Consider the following 25669-nt stretch of genomic DNA (forward strand, 5'->3'; position numbering starts at 1 on the left):
ATGTACAGGTTTACAGAACATAACCCTTACGTAAGTTGGGGAATGTCTATATATGTCTTGAAGTTCTTCAGAGAACTAAGACATTTTTATTGGTGATAGTTTTTACCATTTATATTGGATCATGAAATGCCTGTGATACTCACGCACTCCAGTGCCATGAGTGCTAAAGAGTGTAATTTCTAGCAATGTTAGAATATTAGAACTCTAAGTCATGAGTGAGATAGTCCTTTCTTGAACTTGCACTGCCTTGCGTAAATCTATTGACCTTTTGAACACACAAATTATACAGAAATTAGAGTGTATTTTGCCTCCACAAAGCAGTCATTTAATTATTGCAATCATTTATAAATATACAATTATTAAACACTATGTTGTGGAGCACAAAATTGACCGCAATTTTACCGAAAATGACAAGACATATTCAATTAAAAAATTACAATACATTTATTATATTCAAGGAGTACAAACATTTTAGTTCCACTGCACTTTGTATTTTATTCATAACACACAGATCATGGAAAATGAATCAGAAGCGACTACTGGATATGCAAGACTCTCCTGAAAGTACATCGCAGGAACAGGCCCTTTGGCCCATAATGTCGGTGCCGAACATGATACCAGGTTTAACTAATCTCCTCTGTCTGCATGTGATCCACATCCCTCCATTCTCTGTATATGTATGGCCTATCTGAAAGCCACTTATTGTATCTGCCTCCACCGTTACCGGTGACAGCCGGTTCCAGGCACCCACCTGCCCTCTGTTTAAAAATATTTGTCTGCACATCATCTTTAAATTTTGCCCTTCTCACCTTAAGGCTATACCTTCTAGGCTTTGATATTTCCACCCTGGAAAATAGATTCAGTCATATCACACTGCGAAAAGGCTATTTGCTCTAACCCATTTGTGCTTACAGTTATTATAATTCAATATACTAATTCAATGTGACCTTTACAACTCAGCGGGAAAATCTCCGCAGCATCTCAGTAATACTCAGGTAGCATCTCTGGAGAACATGAATAGTTGACGACTCATCACAAAATGTCACCTATTCATGTTCTCTAGACATGCTGTCTGTCCAGCTGAGTTACTCCAGCACTTTATGTCTTTTTTGTAAACCAGCACCTGCAGTTCCCTGTGCCTCCTTTTTGTTCACAGGACGTGAGCTTCGGGAATTATACTACTAAATTTGCTCTTTGCTTCACCCAGACGCTGTTTTAGAGTTACAGGCCCCAACTAACACATTTCCTTGTCGTAACTAGTTAATCTTACACTTCAATCTGTTCCCCTGGTCTGTATTCTCAGTGGAGAAACAATCTCGGCCAGGAACTGGTTGCTGCCAATCTACTGATGTAACACAGTGGCAACCCCCTGCTGAAAAAACAATAACAAGAGGACCACATAAAACTGGTCTTGTCTGCTGTAGGTCGACCTACTGGGGGAGTCCAGCTGCTTTCTACAAGATGTGCATTGGTCATGGAGGAAGCGAAGGTCACCTCATGAAGTGACTGAAATCAACTGAAAAATAAACTGAATAATATGAAAAATAACCTGAAATTCCCTACTTCTAAGGATGGGTTCCTGACCAGAAGCATTAATTGGTTTCCCTTGCCACGGATGCTGCTTGAACTGGCTGAGTTCTTCCATCATTCCTGTTATATGTTTCAAGCATTTACAGTTTTATTTGTTTTGCACCCGTGAGTCTGATTGGAAGAGACTGGTAGTATGGGAGCACGGTCCCTGTCAGTAGCAAACTCTGATTTAAATGTGAAGCCAGAAAGAATAGTCAGTTTTCTTTTTGTTCCACATTCAAAAGTAAAAGAAGTAATCCATTAAAAAAAGTGGTTCAACTGCTGCATTCCTGAGAAAACTGACCACAACTTTAAATAGCAGACACTCTTGTCATATTTTGGGAATAGACTGAAAATAGTCATTCAGTCAATACTTCATAAAGGCCATAAATGTATAGAAAATAAGATTTGTAGATAGCCACCCAGCGTGCGAGGCTGCTCTGCCACTGATAAGGTCACGATTGATGCAATCAGAGGCCATAACCCCATAACCACGTTTGTCATTGTATTCATTCACAGGATCTGGGCTCCATTGACTTCTATTGTCCATCCCTCACTGATGCTCAGATGAGATAAAATGGACCATATTGATCAGTCTGAACTCACATTTAGTCCAGATAGGATGGGGAAAGAGCATATTTACCGCCATCAATAAACACAGAAACATAGAAAATAGGTGCAGGAGGAGGCCATTTGGCCCTTCGAGCCAGCACCGCCATTCATTGTGATCATAGCTGATCAACCACAATCTGTAACCCGTGCTTGCCTTCTCCCTATATCCCTTGATTCAGCTAGCCCCTAGAGCTCTATCTAAGTCTCTTTTAAATTCATCCAGTGAATGGCCTCTCCTGCCGTCTGTGGCAGAAAATTCCACAAACTCACAACTCTCTGGGTGAAAATGTTTTTTCTCATCTCAGTTTTAAATGGCCTCCCCTTTATTCTTAGACTGTGGCCCTTGGTTCTGGACTCCCCCAACATTGGGAACATTTTTCCTGCATCTAGCTTGTCCAGTCCCTTTATAATTTTATATGTTTCTACAAGATCCCCTCTCATCCTTCTAAATTCCAGTGAATACAAGCCTAGTCTTTCCAATCCTAATATGACAGTCCCGCCATCCCGGGGATTAACCTCATGAACCTACGCTACACTGCCTCAATAGCACGGAAGTCCTGCCTATTTAGGAGACCAAAACTGCACACAATACTCCAGATGTGGGCTCACCAGGGCCCTGTACAACTGCAGAAGGGCCTCTTTATTCCGATACTCAAATCCTCTCGTTATGAAGGCCAACATGCCATTAGCTTTCTTCACTGCCTGCTGTAACTGCATGTTTAGTTTCAGTGACTGGTGTACAAGGATACCCAGGTCTCGTTGCACTTCCCTTTTTCCTAATCTGACACCATTGAGATAATAATCTACCTCCTTGTTCTTGCTGCCAAAGTGGATAACCTCACATTTATCTACATTATACTGCATCTTTCACGCATCTGCCCACTCACTCAACCTGTCCACGTCACCCTGCAACTTCCTAGCATCCACTTTGCAGTTCACACTGGCACCCAGCTTTGTGTCATCCGCAAATATGCTGGTGCTACTGTTAATTCCAAAATCTAAATCATTAATATATATTGTAAATAGTTGCAGCTCCAACACCGAGCCTTGTGGCACTCCACTCGCCACTGCCTGCCATTCTGACAGTGACCCACCCGTTTATTCCTACTCTCTGTTTCCTGTCTGCCAACCAATTCTCCATCCATGCCAATACCCTACCCCCAATACCATGTGCTCTAATTTTGCCCATTAATCAAAGGCCTTGTGTAAGTCCAGATACACTACATCCACTGGCTTTCCTTCATCCATTTTACTTGTCACATCCTCAAAAAATTCCAGAACATTAGTCAAGTAGGATTTCCTCTTCATAAATCCATGCTGACTTGGACCAATACTTTTACTGCTATCCAAATGCACCATTATTACATCTTTAATAATTGACCAGCATCTTCCCCACCACTGATGTCAGGCTAACTGGTCTATAAATTTCCCTGTTTTCTCTCTCGCTCCTTTCTTGAATAGTGGGATAACATTAGTTACCCTCCAATCTACAGTAGTTGATCATGAATCTATAGAACATTGGAAAATGATCACCAATGTGTCCACGATTTCTGAGCCACCTCCTTGAATACCCTGGGATGCAAACCATCGGGCCCTGGGGATTTATCAGCCTTCAGTCCCATCAGTCTACCCAATACTATTTCTTGCCTAATGCAAATTTCTTTCCGTTCCTCTGTCTCCCTAGATCCTCTGTCCTCTGGTACATCTGGGAATAAAAAAGCATTGGGGTGAAACAGAGAACACAACTTTGGCAAATAATGCTTTAAATTCACATCCTCTAAATAAGTATATGTTCTTATTAAACCCCTGTTTATTAAATGATGCAGGTGCAATTTTATACATTTTCTTCAATCTTGATGATCCTATTCCGTTGTCAAAAAAAGGCACAAAGTGCTAGAGTAACTCAGCGGGTCTGGCAGCATCGTTAGAAAACATGGATAGGCAACATTTTGAGTCAGGACCCTTCTTCAGACTCTCCATGTTGTCCAGACATGCAGCCTGACTGCTGAGTTGCTTCAGCACTTTGTGACTTTCTTTGTAAACCAGCATCTGCAGTTCCTTGTGTCTACTATTCCATTGTCAACTGTACTGCTTAAATAAGTAGTATTGCCTCGTAGAATGGTGGGAAAAACTCATTTACGTAAGGAAGGGCGGAAACAATATGTGGATTTTGCTTTTTCTCCAACGGCAATAGTTTGCAATGTTAACATATTGTGCCCCATCGTGGCTCCTTCTGCTAACTCTGTCAAACCGTCTCGTTCCAGGCTCTCCACTGATAGGCTTGGTCAGTGTCCGACTTTAGCCATGCTCTGTTGGAGCAAAGCACTGAAGCAGAAGGTTAGATAAAGAATGAGAAAAGCAATTACAGTACAAACAGGCAAATTTGGTTCAGTCTCACAAACCTGCAACCTTATTCTAAAGCAACATGACTGGAGGCCCTGGAAGGGGCATTTGTCTGTTTACTTTTACTTTGTGAATTAATTGTTAATATGATCAAACGTAATGAAGATTTTATATTTCACTGCAAATAACCTTCCAGTTGCAAATAATGTTTGAAATTCATGACTGCATTAAAATCACTCAGAATTCTGAATAGATTTAATTTGTCCGAATGGGTGACCCACAAAAAAAAATGTTTTAATTGTTGCTTGGCAACATTATGAATGATCCAGAGACAAATAAGCACACCTTGCCTTCGGCACCTCACTAAATCCACCATGGGCAAAAAGTGGATAATTAGTACAACAGAGATATTTTTATGTTTAAGTAAAAATGTGGTAAATACAGGGAAAAGCCAGTGATATTTTACTTCATGCCTGTTATTTAATTAAGTGACAATCATCTGCGAGAGAAATACCATAGAGACTAATTTTAGTCATGGAACAGTTAAAGAAGAAATTAATGTAGGAACACAAATTTGTGCATTTCAGACATAAATATATATATTTTCAAAGTCAAATGAATTTCAACATCATGATATTAGGGTCTCAGAAACAAACAGCAGAAATTATATTGGAGAATAAAGTCATATAGAAATTAAACAAATACTTTGTGCCTGTCGTCATCGAAAGTCCAAAAGATCTTTGAGAAACAGTAGAGGAATACAGTGCTAGAGTAAATGAGGAACTTAACAAAATTAGCCTTAATAAAATAAACTAGATTTGGAGAAATTAAAAAGGAACGAAAGCCAATAGATTCCCAGGACGTGTCCTTGTACACCAGTCACTGAAAGTTGGCGTGCAGGTACAGCAGGCAGTGAAGAAAGCTAATGGCATGTTGGCCTTCATAACAAGAGGATTTTAATATAGGAGTAAAGAGGTTCTTCTGCAGTTGTAGAGGGCCCTGGTAAGACCACATCTGGAGTATTGTGTACAGTTTTGGTCTCCTAATTTGAGGAAAGACATTCTTGTAATTGAGGCAGTGCAGCGTAGGTTCACGAGATTGATCCCTGGGATGGCGGGACTGTCATATGAGGAAAGATTGAAAAGACTAGGCTTGTATTCACTGGAGTTTAGAAGGATGAGAGAGGATCTTATAGAGACATATACAATTGTAAAAGGACTGGATAAGCTAGATGCAGGCAAAATGTTCCCAATGTTGGGCTAGTCCAGAACCAGGGGCCACAGTCTTAGAATAAAGGGGAGGCCATTTAAAACTGAGGTGAGAAGGAACTTTTTCACCCAGAGAGTTGTGAATTTGTGGAATTCTCTGCCACAAAGGGCAGTGGAGGCCAAATCACTGGATAGATTTAAGAGAGAGTTAGATAGAGCTCTAGGGGCTAGTGGAATCAAGGGATATGGGGAGAAGGCAGGCACGGGTTATTGATTGTGGACGATCAGCCATGATCACAATGAATGGCGGTGCTGGCTCGAAGGGCCAAATGGCCTCCTCCTGCATCTATGTTTCTATATAGTCCAAGAGATTTTAAGGAAGTGGATATGAAGAGAAACTCACTGGTTGTCATCTTCCAAAACACAACAGACTCTGGGGCAGCAAATATATTCCCACTATTCTTGAAAGGAAGGAGATAGAAATCAGGGAACTATGGATTAAAACACAAGGTGTTGGAGGAACTCAATGGCCCAGCCAGTATCTGTAGAAGGAATGGGCAGACGCCATTTACATAGATACATAGAAAATAGGTGCAGGAGTAGGCCATTCGCCCCTTCGAGCCAGCACCGCCATTCAATGTGATCATGGCTGATCATCCACAATCACTACCCCGTTCCTGCCTTCTCACCGTATCCCTTGATTCCACTAGCCCTGAGAGCTCTATCTTTTCAATGCATCCAGTGAATCGGCCTCCACTGCCTTCTGAGGCAGAGAGTTCCACAAATTCACAACTCTCTCGGTGAAAATGTTTTTCCTCATCTCAGTTCTAAATGGCCTATCCCTTATTCTTAAACTGTGGCCCCTGGCTCTGGACTCCCCCAGCATCGGGAACATGTTTCCTGCATTAAGCATGTCCAACCCCTTAATAATTTTATATGTTTCTATAAGATCCCCTCTCATTCTTCTAAATTCCAGTGAATACAAGCCCAGTCGTTCCATTCTTTCATCATATGACAGTCCCACCATCCCGGGAATTAACCTCGTGAACCTATACTGCACTCCCTCAATAGCAAGAATCTCCTTCCTCAAATTAGGAGTCCAAAACTGCACACAATACTCCAGATGTGGTCTCACCAGGGCAGAAGGACCTCTTTACCCCTCTACTCAAATCCTCTCGTTATGAAGACCAACATGCCATTAGCTTTCTTCACTGCCTGCTGTACCTGCATGTTTACTTTCAGTGACTGGTGTACAAGGATACCCAGGTCTCGTTGCACTTCCCTTTTTCCTAATCTGACACCATTGAGATAATAATCTGCCTCCTTGATCTTGCCACCAAAGTGGTTAACCTCACATCTATCTACATTATACTGCATCTGCCATGCATCTGCCCACTTACTCAACCTGTCCAAGTCACCCTGCAACTTCCTAGCATCCTCTTCGCAGTTCACACTGCCACCCAGCTTTGTGTCATCCGCAAATTTGCCAATGTTACTTTTAATTCCTTCATCTAAATCATTAATATATATTGTAAATAGTTGCAGCCCGGCATTGAGCCATGCGGCACCCCATAAGTCACTACCTGCCATTCTGAAAGAGACCCATTAAATCCTATTTTCTATCCATGTCAATACCCTACCCCCAATACCATGTGCTCTAATTGTGCCGACTAATCTCCTGTGTGGGACCTTATCAAAGGCTTTCTGAAAGTCCAGAGACACTACATCCACTGGCTCACCCTTATCAATGTTACTTGTCACATAACATATAACATATAACATATAACAACTACAGCATGGAAACAGGCCTATCCGGCCCTACCAGTCCACGCCGACCATTCTCCCTGACCTAGTCTCATCTACCTGCACTCAGACCATAACCCTCCAATCCCCTCCTATCCATATACCTATCCAATTTACTCTTAAATAATAAAATCGAGCCAGCCTCCACCACTTCCACCGGAAGCCCATTCCATACAGCCACAACCCTCTGAGTAAAGAAGTTCCCCCTCATGTTACCCCTAAACCTTTGTCCCTCAATTCTGAAGCTATGTCCCCTTGTTGGAATCTTCCCCACTCTCAAAGGGAAAAGCCTACCCACGTCAACTCTGTCCGTCCCTCTCAAAATTTTAAAAACCTCTATCAAGTCCCCCCTCAACCTTCTACGCTCCAAAGAATAAAGACCCAACCTGTTCAACCTCTCTCTGTAGCCTAAGTGCTGAAACCCAGGCAACATTCTAGTAAATCTCCTCTGTACCCTCTCCATTTTGTCGACATCCTTCGTATAATTTGGCGACCAGAACTGCACACCATACTCCAGATTCGGCCTCACCAATGCCCTGTACAATTTCAACATTACATCCCAACTTCTATACTCGATGCTCTGATTTATAAAGGCAAGCATACCAAACGCCTTCTTCACCACCCTATCCACATGAGATTCCACCTTCAGGGAACAATGCACAGTTATTCCCAGATCCCTCTGTTCCACTGCATTCCTCAATTCCCTACCATTTACCCTGTACGTCCTATTTTGATTTGTCCTACCAAAATGCAGCACCTCACACTTATCAGCATTAAACTCCATCTGCCATCTTTCAGCCCACCCTTCCAAAAGGCCCAAGTCTCTCTGTAGACTTTGAAAATCTACCTCACTATCAACTACTCCACCTATCTTAGTATCATCTGCATATTTACTAATCCAATTTGCCACACCATCATCCAGATCATTAATGTAAATGACAAACAACAGTGGACCCAACACAGATCCTTGGGGCACTCCACTAGACACTGGCCTCCAACCTGACATACAATTGTCAACCGTTACCCTCTGGTATCTCCCATTCAGCCATTGTTGAATCCATCTTGCAACCTCACTATTAATACCCAACGATTTAACCTTCTTAATCAACCTTCCATGTGGAACCTTGTCAAATGCCTTACTGAAGTCCATATAGACAACATCCACAGCCTTGCCCTTATCAATTTCCCTGGTAACCTCTTAAAAAAATTCAAGAAGATTAGTCAAACATGACCTTCCAGGCACAAATCCATGTTGACTGTTTCTAATCAGGCCTTGATTATCCAAATAATTATATATATTGTCCCTAAGTATCTTTTCCATTAATTTTCCCACCACAGACGTCAAACTAATAGGTCTATAATTGCTAGGTTTACTTTTAGAACCTTTTTTAAACAAAGGCACAACATGCGCAATGCGCCAATCTTCCGGCACCATCCCTATTTCTAATGACGTTTGAAATATTTCCGTCATAGCCCCTGCTATTTCTGCACTAACTTCCCTCAATGTCCTAGGGAATATCCTATCAGGACCTGGAGACTTATCCACTTTTATATTCTTCAAAAGTGTCCGTACCTCCTCTTCTTTAATCCTCCTAATTTCCATCACTACTCTACTTGTTTCGCTTACCTCACATAATTCAATATCCTTCTCCTCGGTAAATACCGAAGAAAAGAAATTGTTTAATATCTCCCCCATTTCTTCCGGCTCAGCACATAGCTGTCCACTCTGACTCTCTAATGGACCAATTTTATCCCTCACTATCCTTTTGCTATTGACATATCTGTAGAACCCCTTGGGGTTTACTTTTACATTACTTGCCAAAGCAGCCTCATATCTTTTTTTCGCTTTTCTAATTTCCTTTTTAAGATTCCTTTTACATTCTTTATATTCCTCAAGACCTCATTTACTCCCTGCCGCTTATATTTATTGTATATCTCCCTCTTTTTCCGAACCAAGTGTCCAATTTCCCTGGAAAACCACGGCTCTTTCAAATTATTATTCTTTCCTTTCCACCGAACAGGGACATAAAGACTGTACTCTCAAAATTTCACCTTTAAATATCCTCCATTTCTCTATTATATCCTTTTCATAAAACAACAATTTCCATTTCACTCCTTTTAAATCCTTTCTCATCTCCTCAAAATTAGCCTTTCTCCAATCCAAAATCTCAACCCTTGGTCCAGATTTGACCTTCTCCATAATGATATTGAAACTAATGGCATTATGATCACTGGACCCAAAGTGCTCCTCAACACATACCTCTGTCACCTGACCCATCTCATTTCCTAACAGGAGGTCCAACACTGCCCCTTCTCTGGTAGGCACCTCTACTTTTGCTGCAAAAAACTATCCTGCACACATTTTACAAACTCCAAACCATCCAGCCCTTTAACAGAATGTGATTCCCAGTCTATATACGGAAAATTGAAATCACCCCAATATTCAATACAATTGTGGACGATACCTTACTTTAATGCCATATTTCTGTGCTCTCTCCATAGCCTGAATGTTTTTTTTGTATCCAGGACTCTATCTCCCTCCCCTTTAAACATATTCAGCAAATTGGTCTCTGGAGAATCCCACAAATTCAATAGACAATAGACAATAGACAATAGGTGCAGGAGTAGGCCATTCAGCCCTTCGAGCCAGCACCGCCATTCAATGCGATCATGGCTGATCACTCTCAATCAGTACCCCGTTCCTGCCTTCTCCCCATACCCCCTCACTCCGCTACCCTTAAGAGCTCTATCCACCACCTTTTGACTGAAGAAATCTCTCCTCGCCAAATAATTTCCTGCGACTTTGATCCTATGTTCTAGATCCACTAGCTACTTCCATTTTGAATCTCCCAACTAAATCAGTCTCCACTTCTAACCACCAACAATATTTTTGTCTCAAGTCACTTTTGGTAAATCATCTTCATTCCAGCTCCCCTGGTTTATGGTCCATTCACCAATAGGAGCATTTTTTCCTCTCTTAATCTGTGAATTTAAAATATTTCTATCAGCCTTCTTGTTCAATTGAAGGAGGGTGATCACAGTTTCTTCACTCCATTCAACTAACTAAAGCTGTTATTTCCAGAAACATTCTTGTAAATCGTTTCTGAGCTCCTCTCTAAGGCCCTCACAGCTTTACTGAGGAGTGGAACCTGGAACTGGATACAGTACTCCAGATTCAACTGAACTCAGGTTTTATAAAGGTTCAGACGAAATGTGTAGGAAGGAACTGCAGATGCTGGTTGAAACCGAAGATAGACACAAAAAGCCAGAGTAACTCAGCTGGACAGGCAACATCTCTGGAGAGAAGGAATGGGTGACGTTTCGGGTTGAGCTTTTTGTGTCTATCTTCTTTATAAAGATTCAGATGGTTTGGATGTACCTTTACTCTACAGCAGTTTTCTTCACTAAAATTCCACTGACAGTTTGAGGATTGTTGAAAGACTGGAGCGGCTAGGCTTGTATACACTGGAATTTAGAAGGATGAGAGGGGATCTTATCGAAACATATAAGATTATTAAGGGGTTGGACACGTTAGAGGCAGGAAACATGTTCCCAATGTTGGGGGAGTCCAGAACCAGGGGCCACAGTTTAAGAATAAGGGGTAGGCCATTTAGAACGGAGATGAGGAAAAACTTTTTCAGTCAGAGAGTTGTGAATCTGTGGAATTCTCTGCCACAGAAGGCAGTGGAGGCCAAGTCTCTGAATGGATTCAAGCGAGAACTAGATAGAGCTCTTAAGGATAGCGGAGTCAGGGGGTATGGGGAGAAGGCAGGAACGGGGTACTGATTGAGAATGATCAGCCATGATCACATTGAATGACGGTGCTGGCTCGAAGGGCCGAATGGCCTACTCCTGCACCTATTGTCTATTGATACACGTCTTTGATTTAGAAAGCTATTTTCACTCTCATGAAGAGCTCATAACTTGCCTAGACGAATGCAGCAATGGCATCTATCAAGAACCTCCAAACTATTCAAGATAAAGCAGCCTGCTTGATTGCCAGCCCCCCAACCCCCCACCCCCCACCTCCGCCCCACTCCCTCTCCTCACCTCTGTCACTTTTATTACATGGTCTTCAATCTTGATGACAAGCGTATAATGCAAAATTTAATCAAATGTTTTTTTGAAAATCAATATTCACCATAGCAAATACATTTGCCTCACTGACCCTGTTACTTCATTTAAAAGCCGGAGTAACTCAGCGGGACAGGCATCATCTCTGGAGGGAAGGCATGGGTGATGTTGACCCTGTTACTTCATTTAAAAAGTTGAATTAACTTGACAGAGTTTTATTTGCCTTCAACATGTAGTGTTGTTTCATTAGGGCATGTCAAATGCATGGAGGATCGAATAATCTTATTGTCAAGTAGCTAAAATTTCCCAGTTAACACAAGGTTACAAATTTCATGAGAGAGTACTACAATGGAGACCAATTTGATTAGGATTTTGACCGGACTGGAAGGGGTTTGGGACTATAATGAATTTCAAAGGAATAAGTCTTTGGCTTCTGTTGATGTGTGGTCTCCTGAGCCTTTGCTTCTTCATTGCAATCCATCAGCTGCTATTAACTATGTTCATAACTCGGGTACTAAAATATAATCGTCAATTAAGTTGCCCTTTACTGCATTCTGTGCAATGTCTGAATGCAATTTTTCAAAATATGGTTATCAGAATCTTAGACCATATTCCAATATTGCTTTGCAGGAATTCGATCACTTCCTGACATTAAAATCCTATTCTACTAGCTAAACTAGTCGAATATCTTTATTACTCTTTATTACTGCACATTGTGCTAATGATTTCAGTAGACTACCCTCAAATTCCATTTTTCTGTTCTGTCATGTGAAATAATGCCAGTTAGCCTACATTACAGTTGTTCAGTAACCTCTGGCAATCTGTGTAGGAAAAAAACTGCAGATGCTGGTAAAAATCAAAGGTTTTCTCGGGAGAGAAGGAATGGGTGACGTTTCGGGTCGAGACCCTTCTTCAGACTGTCAGGGGAGGGGGTGGGACAAAGATAGAATGTAGTTGGAGACAGGAAGACTAGTGGGAGAACTGGGAAGGGGAAGAGAATAGAGAGGGAAAGCAGGGACTATCTGAAGTTAGAGAAGTTAATGTTCATACCGCTGGGGTGTAAACTACCCAAGAAAAATATGAGGTGCTGTTTCTCCAATTTGCGCTGGCCCGCTGAGTTACTTAGCATTTTGTGTCTACCTCTGGCAATCATATGACTTTGCATCTGTCATGAGATTGATAAAGCAGTTGTCAACCCAGCATCCATTCTATCTGAAGAAGAAGGGTCTCGACCCAAAACGTCACCCATTCCTTCTCTCCAAAGATGCTGCCTGTCCCACTGAGTTACTCCAGCTTTTTGTGACTATCATCCATTCTATTCAGTTACTTCTATATTTTTAAACATTCTGATCCCCGCTGTTTATTGCAACTTACAGCTTGACGTTCTTTCTCTAGTTCAGCTGGGAGAGCAGAGGACTGTTGTGGAAAGTCAAGGCATGTTGATTTAGGTTGTTAATTTGTCTTTGGTTTGAACAAGTGGTTCCTCTTCAATGTGGTTCCCCATTACGATGGCCGAGTGGTTTAAGGTGATGCATTCAGGTTGCATTCTCCTCTGGAGGCACGGGCTTGAGTCTCTCTCCTGATATATTCAATTAAATACACCCGTGGTGTGGTGGCACAGCAGTTTGCACTATTACTTTGCAGCTCCAAGGACCTGGATTGATTCTCACCTCTGTTGCTGTCTGTGTGGAGTTTGCATAATCTCCCTGCGACCATGTGAGTTTCCTCCATGTGCCAGTAGGTGGGTTAATTGGCCGCTGTAAATTGCCTCAAGTGCAGCTGGATAGGAGTAGGATTGCGGGTGAGGTGTAATTGATGTAAGAAAATTACTTGGTAAGATAATTATCGCCAGGTATCGTTGCTTATTGCGGGCGCTGTCGCATGCTGTCCCCAGGTTTGCTAAGTTGTCGCAGTTGCATTTAGAAGCACGTAATATTAAATTAAGTAAAGTCATTTGAAGATACCATAAAATACTGTGTTTAACCAATTTATTTACCGTCAGGACATTTGACAGGTAGATTGGAGGCGACAGTTTGACGGTCAGGTAAGCGTGGGAATTTTGCGATGTTTATGGCCATCAGCGATTACTTTTAAAGTAAGCTCCCAACCCAGATATGCAACCCAGAAACCAGATATGCATCTCCCGTATATTTTCAAAGAATGCCCACACTCTGCACAAAAATCCATTTAACCACGTTTAAAATTAAATTTCTTAATACTGCTATTAGTAAACTGGAAGTCAATCCAGTTTATGCCTTGTTACCGTGAAGCTTGATTTTCAAATAACCCGGGCAAGATGTTATATTTCAAAACTCTCAAGTAATTACAGACTTGTCAGTGATTTCAGCGAAAATTGGGACGCCGGTGAAGCATTGATAAGCGTGGGAATTTCGCGATGTTTCCGAAGACCGTGTAATCTCTTAGCCAGGTATTAGTTTCACAAAAAAAGTAACTTGTATCGACCTGACTCGGCATTGTCGTGGTCATTGTCGTAGGGTAAAATAAAATTTTGGCGATCTGCTACGACTTTGACAGTCGCCGGCAGTCGCCTAAAAAATCGCCTAAGTGGGACAGGCCCTTTATGCAAAATAAAGAAATCTCCATTATACTAACTGAAAGACAGAACTAAGATACACAAAAGTCAATATGGTTTGACGAATAAACTGCTTTTACTGAGACAACAGAATATGGAAGCTTTAATATTTTGTCACTCTCCAAAGTAGGACAAACATAAAGCACAAAACCAATAAGAACTCTATTTTGCACTGGAAGAAACATCTTTTAGATCATGCACCACTGTTGATGAGGTGTTTAGCATAATCACTTTAATTTCAAAGCATGGCTCATACCTGCTTGATTGCCTTTATTAGTGGTTGGATTAATTGTCAAATTAAAAACAATCAATTTATAACATTCACCCACATAAGTCTATGTTGTTTTTGTTATTGATACTAATGTAACAATGGCATTATTTATTCAGTATTTTTAAAGTAGTTTTAATGTCAAGCTGAAACACTGAAACACTGACCAAACTGTGTCATTCCTGCTATCCACCAGTTTTCAGGTTTGATAAGCCATGTTTAACACAATAATTTTCAAGAAATCTATCTTTTCAGAAATTGCCTGTAAGATTAATCATGATAAATACTTTGGAATTAAATCTCAATTTCTCTGCTCCACAGTATGCCATTTCCATTTACTAAAATGAACAAGTAACAAAACCCTAGATGATGAGAGCACAAAGGTAGACAAAGAATGTTCACATTAAGAATATACAATTTTCTTTACGTCGACTAGAGAATGAAAAATATGTTTAAGCTGTGATCTTAGAAAATCTGCCATTCCATCTCTCAATGATCATGAAAGCATTGAAAAGAAATAAATTTTTCTGCTAGGATGATAATGCTGAATAATGCTAGGATTTAATCACTAGGTGCTTGAAGGGCCGAATGGCCTCCTCCTACACCTATTTTCTACGTTTCTATGAATAAATATTGGATGAAACATAGGATTTAATCGCTAGATGCAGGAAAAATGTTCCCAATGTTGGGGGAGTCCAGAACCAGGGGCCACAGTCTTAGAATAAAGAGGAGGCCATTTTAAACTGAGGTCAGAAAGAACTTTTTCACCCAGAGAGTTGTGAATTTGTGGAATTCTCTGCCACAGAGGGCAGTGGAAGCCAAATCACTGGATGGATTTAAGAGAGAGTTAGATAGAGCGCTAGGGGCTAGTGGAATCAAGGGATACGGAGAGAAGGCAGGCACAGGTTATTGATTGTGGACGATCAGCCATGATCACAATGAATGGCGGTGCTGACTCGAAGGGCCGAATGACCTCCTCCTGCACCTATTTTCTATGTTTCTATGAATAAATATTGGATGAAACAGTCTGATAGGATTTAATCACAGCGGGAAATTATCTAATCGTTAAAAAAGAGCTGTGATGCGGGATTAACACGTGCTGTTAACTGCAATCAGGAAAACTGTTACATTTGTGTAGTGTTTTCCATGACTTCAATCTGCAACCAGCACTGCCTGCAGATCTTAATAACTGCATGCTGCCTGATATGCAGACTGATATCACAGGTGATTAGTGGTGCACAGTTGGCTTAAAAGTAAAGGGCCGGTGCACTGTGGATAGAAGAAACTGTTTCTTTTTCAAAAAGCAATCTGGTCTGTGATATTTCAAGAATTAAGTGAACATGTGAGACGCAGAACACCAAGATTTTCAGACGATGTACCAGTGAAAGAGGTTGATCTGTATCTGCCAGAGAGCAGAAGGATCTCTACAAATGGTATCATGTAGCAAACGGAACAAGATGTGGTGCCGGTCCACACCAGCTCCATAAAAAGCCTGGGTGCAGTGCAGGAGCTATATTAAAATGTTCAGTTGAGGTACTGGTCATGCTTCTCTGCAGGTCATATTTATCATATCATATCATATCATATATATACAGCCGGAAACAGGCCCTTTCGGCCCACCAAGTCCGTGCCGCCCAGCGATCCCCGTACATTAACACTATCCTACACCCACTAGGGACAATTTTTACATTTACCCAGCCAATTAACCTACATACCTGTACGTCTTTGATGTTTAGTTTAGAGATACAGTGCGGAAACAGGCCCTTCGGCCCCCCAAAATCCGTGCCGACCAGCGATCCCCGCAAACTAACACTTATCCGGCACATACTAAGGCCAATTTACATTTTATACCAAGCCAATTAGCCTACAAAACCTGTACGTCTTTGGAGTGTGGTAGGAAACCAGCGATCTTGGAGAAAACCCATGCAAGTCACGGGGAGAACATATAAACTCTGTACTGAAAGCCCATAGTCAGGATCGAACCCAGGTCTCTGGAGCTGTAAGGCAGCAAGTCTACCACTACACCACTGTGCCATCCTAAGTATCATCATTATGTGCAATTTATGTATAATTTATGTTTTTGTGTGTTATCCGAGTCTATGATGCTACTGCAAGCAAGATTTTCAATACATCTGTACCTCACCATATTACGCATGGGCATACACCATATGACAACAGGCTTGGCTCGACTCTCTTCACACCAGATGTTACATCTATTGCTCAATCTGCCTGTCCCCCATTTCCTCAACACTATATTTTATTTGCTTTACATCCATCTCATACGCATTCTATTGTTGCAAATGGAATTGCTCAGATCATAATAAGTGCTGGAAATACTCATTGGACAGCATCAGCATTCAGGTTGTAAACCCTCTATCTGAATTGGTGAAGGGTCTTCAATCTGAATCATTGTCTGCGGTTCTCTTTCCACAAATGCTGCTTGACGTACTGAGTGTTTTCAGAGTTTTCTGTTTTTATTTCAGATTTCCAGCATCTGCAGTTTAAATTAAAAAATCATTCTGTTCAAATCATGTATGGTTCTTGCTAGCAGCTACTTCATCATGACACTCGCTGCCATATTTCCCTCTCCATATTTCCTATGGAGCATAGGAAAAGGCATTTATTGCCCATCCCTGATTGCAACTTAAACAGAATCATATTCCAGGGCATAATAATGGATCTGGATCACACACGTTTAAGGATGTGAGATTTTCTTCAAGAGAGCAGTAGGGAGCCAGATATTTTAAATACACGGATGAGCCAAAACATTATGACCACTTGCCTAATATACTGTTGGTCCTCCGTGTGCCGCCAAAACAGCGCCGACCCGCCGAGGCATGGACTCTACAAGACTCCTGTGGTATCTGGCACCAAAACATTAGCAGCAGATCCTTCAAGTCCTGTAAATTGCGAGGTGGAGCCATGATGGATCGGACTTGTCAATCCAGCACATCCCATAGATGCTCAATTTGATGGAGATCTGGAGAATTTGGAGGCCAGGGCAACACCGTGAACACTTCATCATGTTCCTCAAACCATTCCCGAACAATGTGTGCAGTGTGGCAAGGAGCATTAACCTGCTGAAAAAGGACACTGCCATCAGGGAATACCATTGCCATGAAGGGGTGTACCTGGTCTGTAACAATGTTTAGGTAGGTGACACGTGTCAAATTGACGTCCACATGAATGGCTCGACCCAGGGTTTCCCAGCAGAACATTGCCCAGAGCATCACACTCCCTCCACCAGCTTGTCGTCTTCCCACAGTGCATCCTGGTGCCATCACTTCCCCAGGTAAAAGGCGCACACGTACACGGCCATCCATGTGATCTAAAAGAAAATGGGACTCATCGGACCAGGCGACCTTCTTCCACTGCTCCAAGGCCCAGGTCCGACATTCGCGTGCCCAATGTAGGCGCTTTTGACGGTGGACAGGGGAAATCATGGGCACTCTGACCGATCTGCAGCTACGCAGCCCCATAAGCAGCAGGGTGCGATGCACTGTATATTGCGACACATTCCTCCCGTGACCACCATTAAAATTTTCTGTGACTTGTGCCACAGTAGACCTTCTGTCGATTCGGACCAGACGGGATAGCCTTCGTTGCCCTCGTGTATCGCTGAGCCTTGGGCACCCAACACCTTGTCGCCGGTTTGTGGTTTGTTCCTCCTCGGACCACTGTCGGTAGGTACTCATCACTGCTGACTGGGAGCACCCCACAAGCCTTGCTGTTTCAGTGATGCTCTGAGCCAGTCATCTGGCCATAACAATTTGGCCCTTGTCAAAGTCACTCAGGTCTTTACTCCTGCCCATTTCTCCTGCATCCAACACATCAACTTCAAGAACTGACTGTTCACTTGCTGCCTAATATATCCCACCCCTTGACAGGTGCCATTGTAACAAGATAACCAATGTTATTCACTTCACCTGTCACTGGTCATAATGTTTTGGCTCATCGATGTAAGTGTCAATATAGAATTTCATGGTCACCATTAAACCATGACATTTCTATTGAAATTTACTCAATTATTTCAATTTTAATTCGCCAACTACTAAAGTGGAATTCAAAATTCCTTCCTCCTGGTTCAGGAAACTCTTCAATAATACAAGAAGGGTCATCTGTGAAGAAGGATAGACACAAAAAGCTGGAGTAACTCAGCGGGACAGGCAGCATCTCTGGAGAGAAGGAATGGGTGACGTTTCCGGTCGAGACCCTTCAGAAGGTTTAAACCAGCATCTACAGTTCCTTCTTACACATCTGTGAAGATGGGTCTTCTTCATTTCTGTAAAAGGATCCTGACCCGAAATGTCACATCCATATTCTCCAGAAATACTGCCTGACCCGCTGAGTTACTCATGCACTTTGTGTCTTTTTTCCAATAGCTTTGATACTATGCTACTACATTGCTACCATATTAAGTGTAGGAAAGCTCATAAAATGCTTTCAATTACAAAAGCAGACACAAGAAAAAAATCACGAGCTAACCTGGAAGTATTTCAAGATTCCTCTAAATTGCATAGGAGTGACGATTTATTTTCATTCTGTTTAACAACATGTGCAGCTACACAGGTTTAATCCACACACGGTCTGGGTAATGACTGCAAAAGGCCATACTGGTATCAAATCAGTGTGGCATGGCATTCCACCAAATGCAGCTCAGCAATATCACTAGACGATGATGTTGGAACAAAGAACATTGAACAGCACAGCATTGAAAATACATTTTGGCCCGCAATGTCTGTGCCGAACATTTTAAACTGATCCCCACTGCCTGCATGTGATCCATATCCCTCCATAGCCATGCACCTGTATAAAAGCCTCTTAAATGCCATTGTATCTGCTTCCACAGCCTATTGGCACGGCGTTCCAGGCACCGACCATCATCTGTGTAAAAAAACGGTATTAACTAAGGGAGTTGAAGTAAACCAATATCAATACCAATTCACCCCATTTTAGCAAGAACTCCAATGGTCTTCCAGTAAAGTGCCGGTCAGCTGTTGGGAGGCCCCTATGAAAATTCAGGGCCAACTTATTCTCATTTGTCTTACACTAGCGCTTTTTTGGCCTTCTTTCACTCTATGGACACCCACTCTAGGCCCCCTCTGACTATCCAGTCGTTTGACTGCAGTGGGTGACATTAGTCATTAAGAGAGACTATCACCACCCATTGCAGGCTCTCTATCAGATTTAGTTTAGACTAGCGTGGACCCGTTGGGTCCAAATCTCTCCTGCGGGCGTTCCTGCGGGCCCGGCAACCCCCCCCCCCCCCCCAAACTGACGATCTTGCGGGCCCGGTAACCCCCCCCCAAACTGACGATCCTGCGGGCCCGGCAAACCCCCCCCCCCCCCAAACTGACGATCCTGTGGGCCCGGCAACCCCCCCCCCCCCCAAACTGACGTTCCTGCGGGCCCGGTAACCCCCCCCCCCCCCCAAATGACGATCCTGCGGGCCCGGCAAGCCTCCCCAAACTGACTATACGTGGACCTGTTGCCAGGCGGGGAGTGCCCCCCAGGGCCGTGGGCCGAGGAGGGGGGACAGGGAAGGGGAGAGGGAGCCACTCACCTCAGCCCCTTGCGGCCAGCGCTGCAGCCAGAGCAAGCCGTGGACTCGAAGCCTCTCCTGCAGCTTGGCGGCAACGATGGCCATCTTGTTGGACCCTCTGCCGCTGCGCTGCACCACGGGAGGAAGGTCAGGCACGGGGCACACCGGGACGGGCGCCAGTCCTCCCAGCGGGAGGGGGGGAAGCGCATTTATTAATGTTAGAGGCAGCTCGACAGCTCAGCAGCCTCTCCCCCCCCCCTCATTGGGGGCCACCCCCGTCCCTCTGCCAGGTCCCGCCCCAGGCGGCCATCGTGGGCCCCCCTCCCTCATTGGCCGCCACTCCCGTCACTCAGGCGGGTCCCTTTGTGACGTGGAATGCTGATGACGGCCAGGGTAAGTTGAAAAGGTAATTCTTAAACTTTAAAATATATATAACTTTAAAAATATAAGACCAATTTGAATGAAACTTGGGTACTACAGACGCCAGGACAATGGTGAGTAAGGCGGGCCTAAAATTGTCGCCCAATCATGTGATGGGGGCACAAAAATAAGGCACAAACATATGGGGGACAAACAACCCCAACAAACAAGATGAGAGTATTAGTAATATATACTAAACCAAACCTGCATTGGTGCAGCACCTTCTCCTCCCCCCATCCCCTCCCTTCTCCCCCTCCGGTCTCCCCTCCCCTCCCCCTCCCCCTTCCTCCACCCCTACCCCTCCATCCCCCTCAACCCCCCTTATCCTCCCTCCTCCCTCCTCCTCCCTCCTCCCTCCTCCCCCCTCCCTCCCTCCACCCCCTCCCTCCCTCCCTCCCCCCTCCGTCCCTAGGAGATAGATTTAAATTTTAAAATGTGAATAACTTTAAAAATATAACACCGATTTCAATGAAACTTCTTCCATTAGCACCAAATAGACGACGGTGAGTAAGGTGGGCCTAAAACTGTTGCGCTATCGTGTGCCGGTTTGGCTGTAGTTCAGGAACAAACAAACAAACAAATGAGAGTTTTAGTATACAGATATGGATTAGTTTATTGCCATGTGTGGAAAAAAGCAGTGGAAAGCTTTTGTTGCAAGCTAACCAGTCAATGGAAAGATAATACATGATTACAATCATGCCATTCACAGTGTACAGATACATGATAAGGAAATAACGTTTAGTGCGAGATAAAGCCAGTAAGGTCTGATCAAAGATAGTCCGAGGGTCTCCAATAAGGTAGATAGTAGGTCAGGACTGTTCTCTGTGGTAGATGGCTCAGTTGCCTGATAACAGCTGGGAAGAAACTGTCCCTGAATCTGGAGGTGTGCGTTTTCACACTTCTACATCTCTTGCCCTATGTGAGAGGGGAGAAGAGGGAGTGGCTAGGGTGTGACTCGTGCTTTATAAATGCTGCTGGCCTTGCCATGGCAGCGTGAGCTATAAATGGAAACTAATAAGGTTAAAGTGGATCAGAGGACTGAATGGTGACAGAACAGGCATGATGAGCTGAAGAAGGTCATTCATTGAAGAAGATGACAGTGATTCTCTAACAGATTACAGTAACCTGGGTGGCACAATGATAGAGTTGCTGCTTTACATCGCCAAGATCCGGGTTTGATTCTGACCATAGGTGCTGTGCGAAGTTTGTACGTTCCCCCTGCATCCACATGGATTTTATCCGGGTGCTCCGGTTTCCTCCCACATTCCAAAGACGGGCAGCTTTGTAGATTGATTGGCTTGTATAAATTGTCCCTCGTGTGTCAGATAGAATTAGTATAAAGGTGATCGCTGGTCGGCATGGACTCAGTGGGCCGAAGGGCCTGTTTCCACCCTGTATTTCTAAACTAAAAGTAACTTCCTTGTTTCCTTCAATTCACTTCCTTTATTCACAATCAGAATTTTATACGATTCCAAGTTGCCTCTAATCAGAGGCTCATGCTGACAAAACCAATTACTAAAAGAAAAGTTGACAACATTAGAATTGTACAAGAGCTTGAGGTTACACTTCAAGGCTACACCTTTAGTAGGAAAGAGCAAACTCGCAAAGGCAATCTCCAGATGAAGCAGCTACTTGTCGATTATCATTCATTAAATGGACAACATTTGCTTGTTCCCATTTTGTTGTTCCATTAGAATGATCATGACAGATTTGTCAGCATTAGCTCCTCAATATTGCCTAAGTTATTCACAACAGATGCACCCCTACGCACCACATACTCAAAAGCCATATTCTTCTAATGCAGTTTATTTGTCACCTTTGTGTACCATGTCACCATGTGTCAGGTCAATTCAGTTAAGCTTATAGGACTTGGTATTACAATCCCTAATGTAATCGGCACCTTCTTAATCTCTTGAGTGGGGGTAGGGGTAAAGACTTCATACAATTTAGCAAGGTCAACAAATGTGTACGAAAACAATATTTTAATAAATCAATGTTGCTTCCATTTACCAGAAACTTACATGATCTATCTGATTGCAATTCCCATTTTACACCAGTCCAGCAGAAAAACATGATGTATTTTCCAAAAATGTTATGGAAGCTAGAACCATAATCCTACAAATTATAAGCTAAGTAAAAAGACAAATGATATTTTCCAGTAATGCCGCAATAAATATTGACCAGGCCTCAGGGAAAACCACCTGCACTTTTCTAATAATTCCATGTATGTTCCCAAATGAGAAAATGAAGCCTTGGATTGAGACTGCTCCTCTGACAGTACAATCCTGAGGTAGTACAGCACTGAGGCATCAGCAGGACTACAGGCTAGGTTAAAGTAGAAGGGGTCTACCTGAGAATCCTACAATGAATTATGGAGAATGTAAGAGACTGATTCCAGGGACCCCCCCCCCATTTCAATCCCCAATGATAAATAACCTTTCGACTGTCCAATGCCCGATTCCGAACCCACTTTCTCGATTTATTACTTTCAAGGAAAAGTAAAGTGACCAGAAACCTAAAAGTAAACTCAACACTTTTCTGTGATTATTCTGTGTGACTTGAGTACATTCTGTACTCGACTCAAAAGACTCTGGTCTGCTGCCGACTTCAAATTCCATTACGTAAAGGTTGCAAATGGCAAATTTTATCCTTGCCACAAACAAAACCTCAGACCAGCTGAATTTACAAAGCAAGTCGTAAAACCAAACTGCAAGAGATGAACCTGATCAATCTGGCATTGGCTACTTTGTGCAAACAAACTAGACTTTATACCAGTTTACATTACCAAGCAGCATGTCTTGTTCTTAAATTCAATGTCTCACAACCAAGCAAACCCCAAATTAGGTATTCTCTTCATCTCTCATGCAGCCAGCCAAGGATACACTATAAGTTGCAAGTTCAATTTTAACATTCACCTAGCAGTATATTAAACACTACTCAATTTGTGATTTTGTCTATGAACAGTTAACACTTTTATTAATGAGAAAACTAGAAAGATAAAACAATGACTCAGAACATATTTACAGAGGTAGCAATTTAATTGGTAGATGCAGTAGCAAGCACTCCAGTAACATGCTGTATTCCAGAGACAAATTGAAAACAGGCCCTTTGGACCATGTTGATTAAGATGCCCACTAGAGCTAGTCCCATTTGCCTGTGTATTGCCCAAATCCCTTTAAACCCTTCACTTCCATTCACCTGTACAAGTAACATTTTTACATTGAAATTATACCCACTTCTATTACTTCCTCTGGCAGCTCATTCCATATACCTACCACCCTGTGTGTGAAAAACTTGCCCCTTAGGTTCCCTTTAATTCTTTCCTCTTTCACCTTAAAGCCACGCCAAGTTTTGGATTCATCTACCCTGGGGAAAAAGGCTGTGACCATTCACCTTATGGTTGCTCCTCAGGATCTTATAACCCTCTGTAAGGTCAACACTCTGCTTCACGGAAAAAAGTCACAGCCTATCCAGTCTCTCAATATAACTAGAACCCTTCAATCCTGACACCATCCTTGTGAATCTTTTCTGCATGCTATCTAGCTTAATCACATCCTTACTATAGTAGGCAACCAAATCTTCCCAACTGGTGGCTCAGTAACATCTTGTACAGCTGTAACATGACATCCCAACTCTTCCAGTTGTAACAAAACCTCAAAATCCATGCCATAGCCAAAGATGGCAAGCGTTCCACATTCCTCCTTTATCACTGCCTTCCCATGTTGCCACATTCAAGAATTATGTACTTGTATCCCGAGGCCTCTATTCAAAAAGGCTCTCCAGGGCCCCAACATTTAATGTGTGTGTCCTGCCCTAGTTTAACCTCCCAAAATGCTTCATACTTGTCTGAGTTAAATTCCATCAAGCATTCCTTTGGTTGCTTTCCCAAGTGATTCCCTTCTTCACTATCAACTACACGACTAATTTTGGTAGTCATTGCAACTTACAATAATAATAATAATAATAATAATATATTCCTTTATTCGTCCCACACCGGGGAAATTTACAATTTACATTCTCATCCAAAGCGTTAGTATACATAACAAAAAACAGATATCCCAGCACCAATCCTTGTGGCATACCATTGGTCACAGGCCTTCAATCTGAAGAACACACTACCTACCACCACTCTGTCCTCAAGCTAATTTTGTAACCAAATGGCGAGCTCACCCTTGATCTCATGTGATCTAGCCTACCCAACCAGCCTAAGTGGGAGCTTGTCAAAGGTTTTGCTAACGTCCATGTAGATAATGTCTAGTGCCCTGTACTCGTCAATCCTGTTGGTCAGCCCTTCCAAAACCTCAATCAAATTCATGGGACAATTTCCCATACAAAAACAATGCTGACTGATTCTTTTAGGGAGGTTGAGTTGGCTAGGTCTCTATTCCATGGAACATAAGAGGATGAGTGGAGATCTTATAGAGGTATACAAAGTCATGAGAGGAATCGGGTAGATGCACAGAGTCTTTTACCCAGAGATGGGGAATCGCGGACCAGAGGACATAGGTTCAAGGTGAAGGGGAAAAAATGTAATAGGAATCCGAGGGGGTAACATTTTCACACAGAGGGTGGTGGGTGTATGGAACAAGCTGCCAGAGGAGGTAGTTGAGGCTGGGACTATCTCATTGTTTAAGAAACAGTAGGACAGGTACATGGATAGGATAGGTTTGGAGGGTTATGGACCAAGCGCAGGCAAGTGGGACTAGGGTGTGGGCGAGTTGGGCCGAAGGGCCTGTTTCCACACTGTATCAATCTATGACTCTATGACTCTAAATGGAGTCAATGGAAGGGAGGTAGTCGGGGAAGCTATTCCTCAACCATTAAAATAGGCCGCTGCTGATAGAGGTGCCTCAGAAAAGTGCTCATCTCTGCACTGTACTACGCTGATTGCTGACATTGGTTTACCCAAGGATATCTGAGGTGAGAGACGACACAGTGGTGCAGCAGTAAAGTTGCTACCTTACAGCGCCAGAGACCCAGGTTCGATCCTGACCGTGGGTGCTGTCTGTACGGAGTTTGTACATTCTGGGTGCTTTGGTTTCCTCACACATTCCAAAGATATGCGTGTTAGTAGGTTAATTGGCTTCTGTAAAGTGTCCCTAGTGTGTGGGATAGAACTAGTGTATGTGTGATTACTGGTCAGCGCGGATACAGTGGGCCGAAGGGCCTGCTTCTACGCTGTATCTCTAAATCTAAATCTAAATAGCTCCATGTAAAAGCAGATTTGACGGGCAAGT

The 25669-nt window shown here is 42.9% G+C and overlaps 1 protein-coding gene across 3 annotated transcripts in view; it reads right to left on the reverse strand.

The window, feature by feature from the left end:
* The window catches only part of plcl2 (phospholipase C like 2), a 252196-nt gene that overhangs the window by 78275 nt on the left and 148252 nt on the right, over positions 1-25669 (reverse strand). The gene's annotated exons all lie outside the window — the stretch shown is intronic.

This window comes from Rhinoraja longicauda, chromosome 2 (assembly GCF_053455715.1).
Source record: "Rhinoraja longicauda isolate Sanriku21f chromosome 2, sRhiLon1.1, whole genome shotgun sequence".
Taxonomy (NCBI): Eukaryota; Metazoa; Chordata; class Chondrichthyes; order Rajiformes; family Arhynchobatidae; genus Rhinoraja; species Rhinoraja longicauda.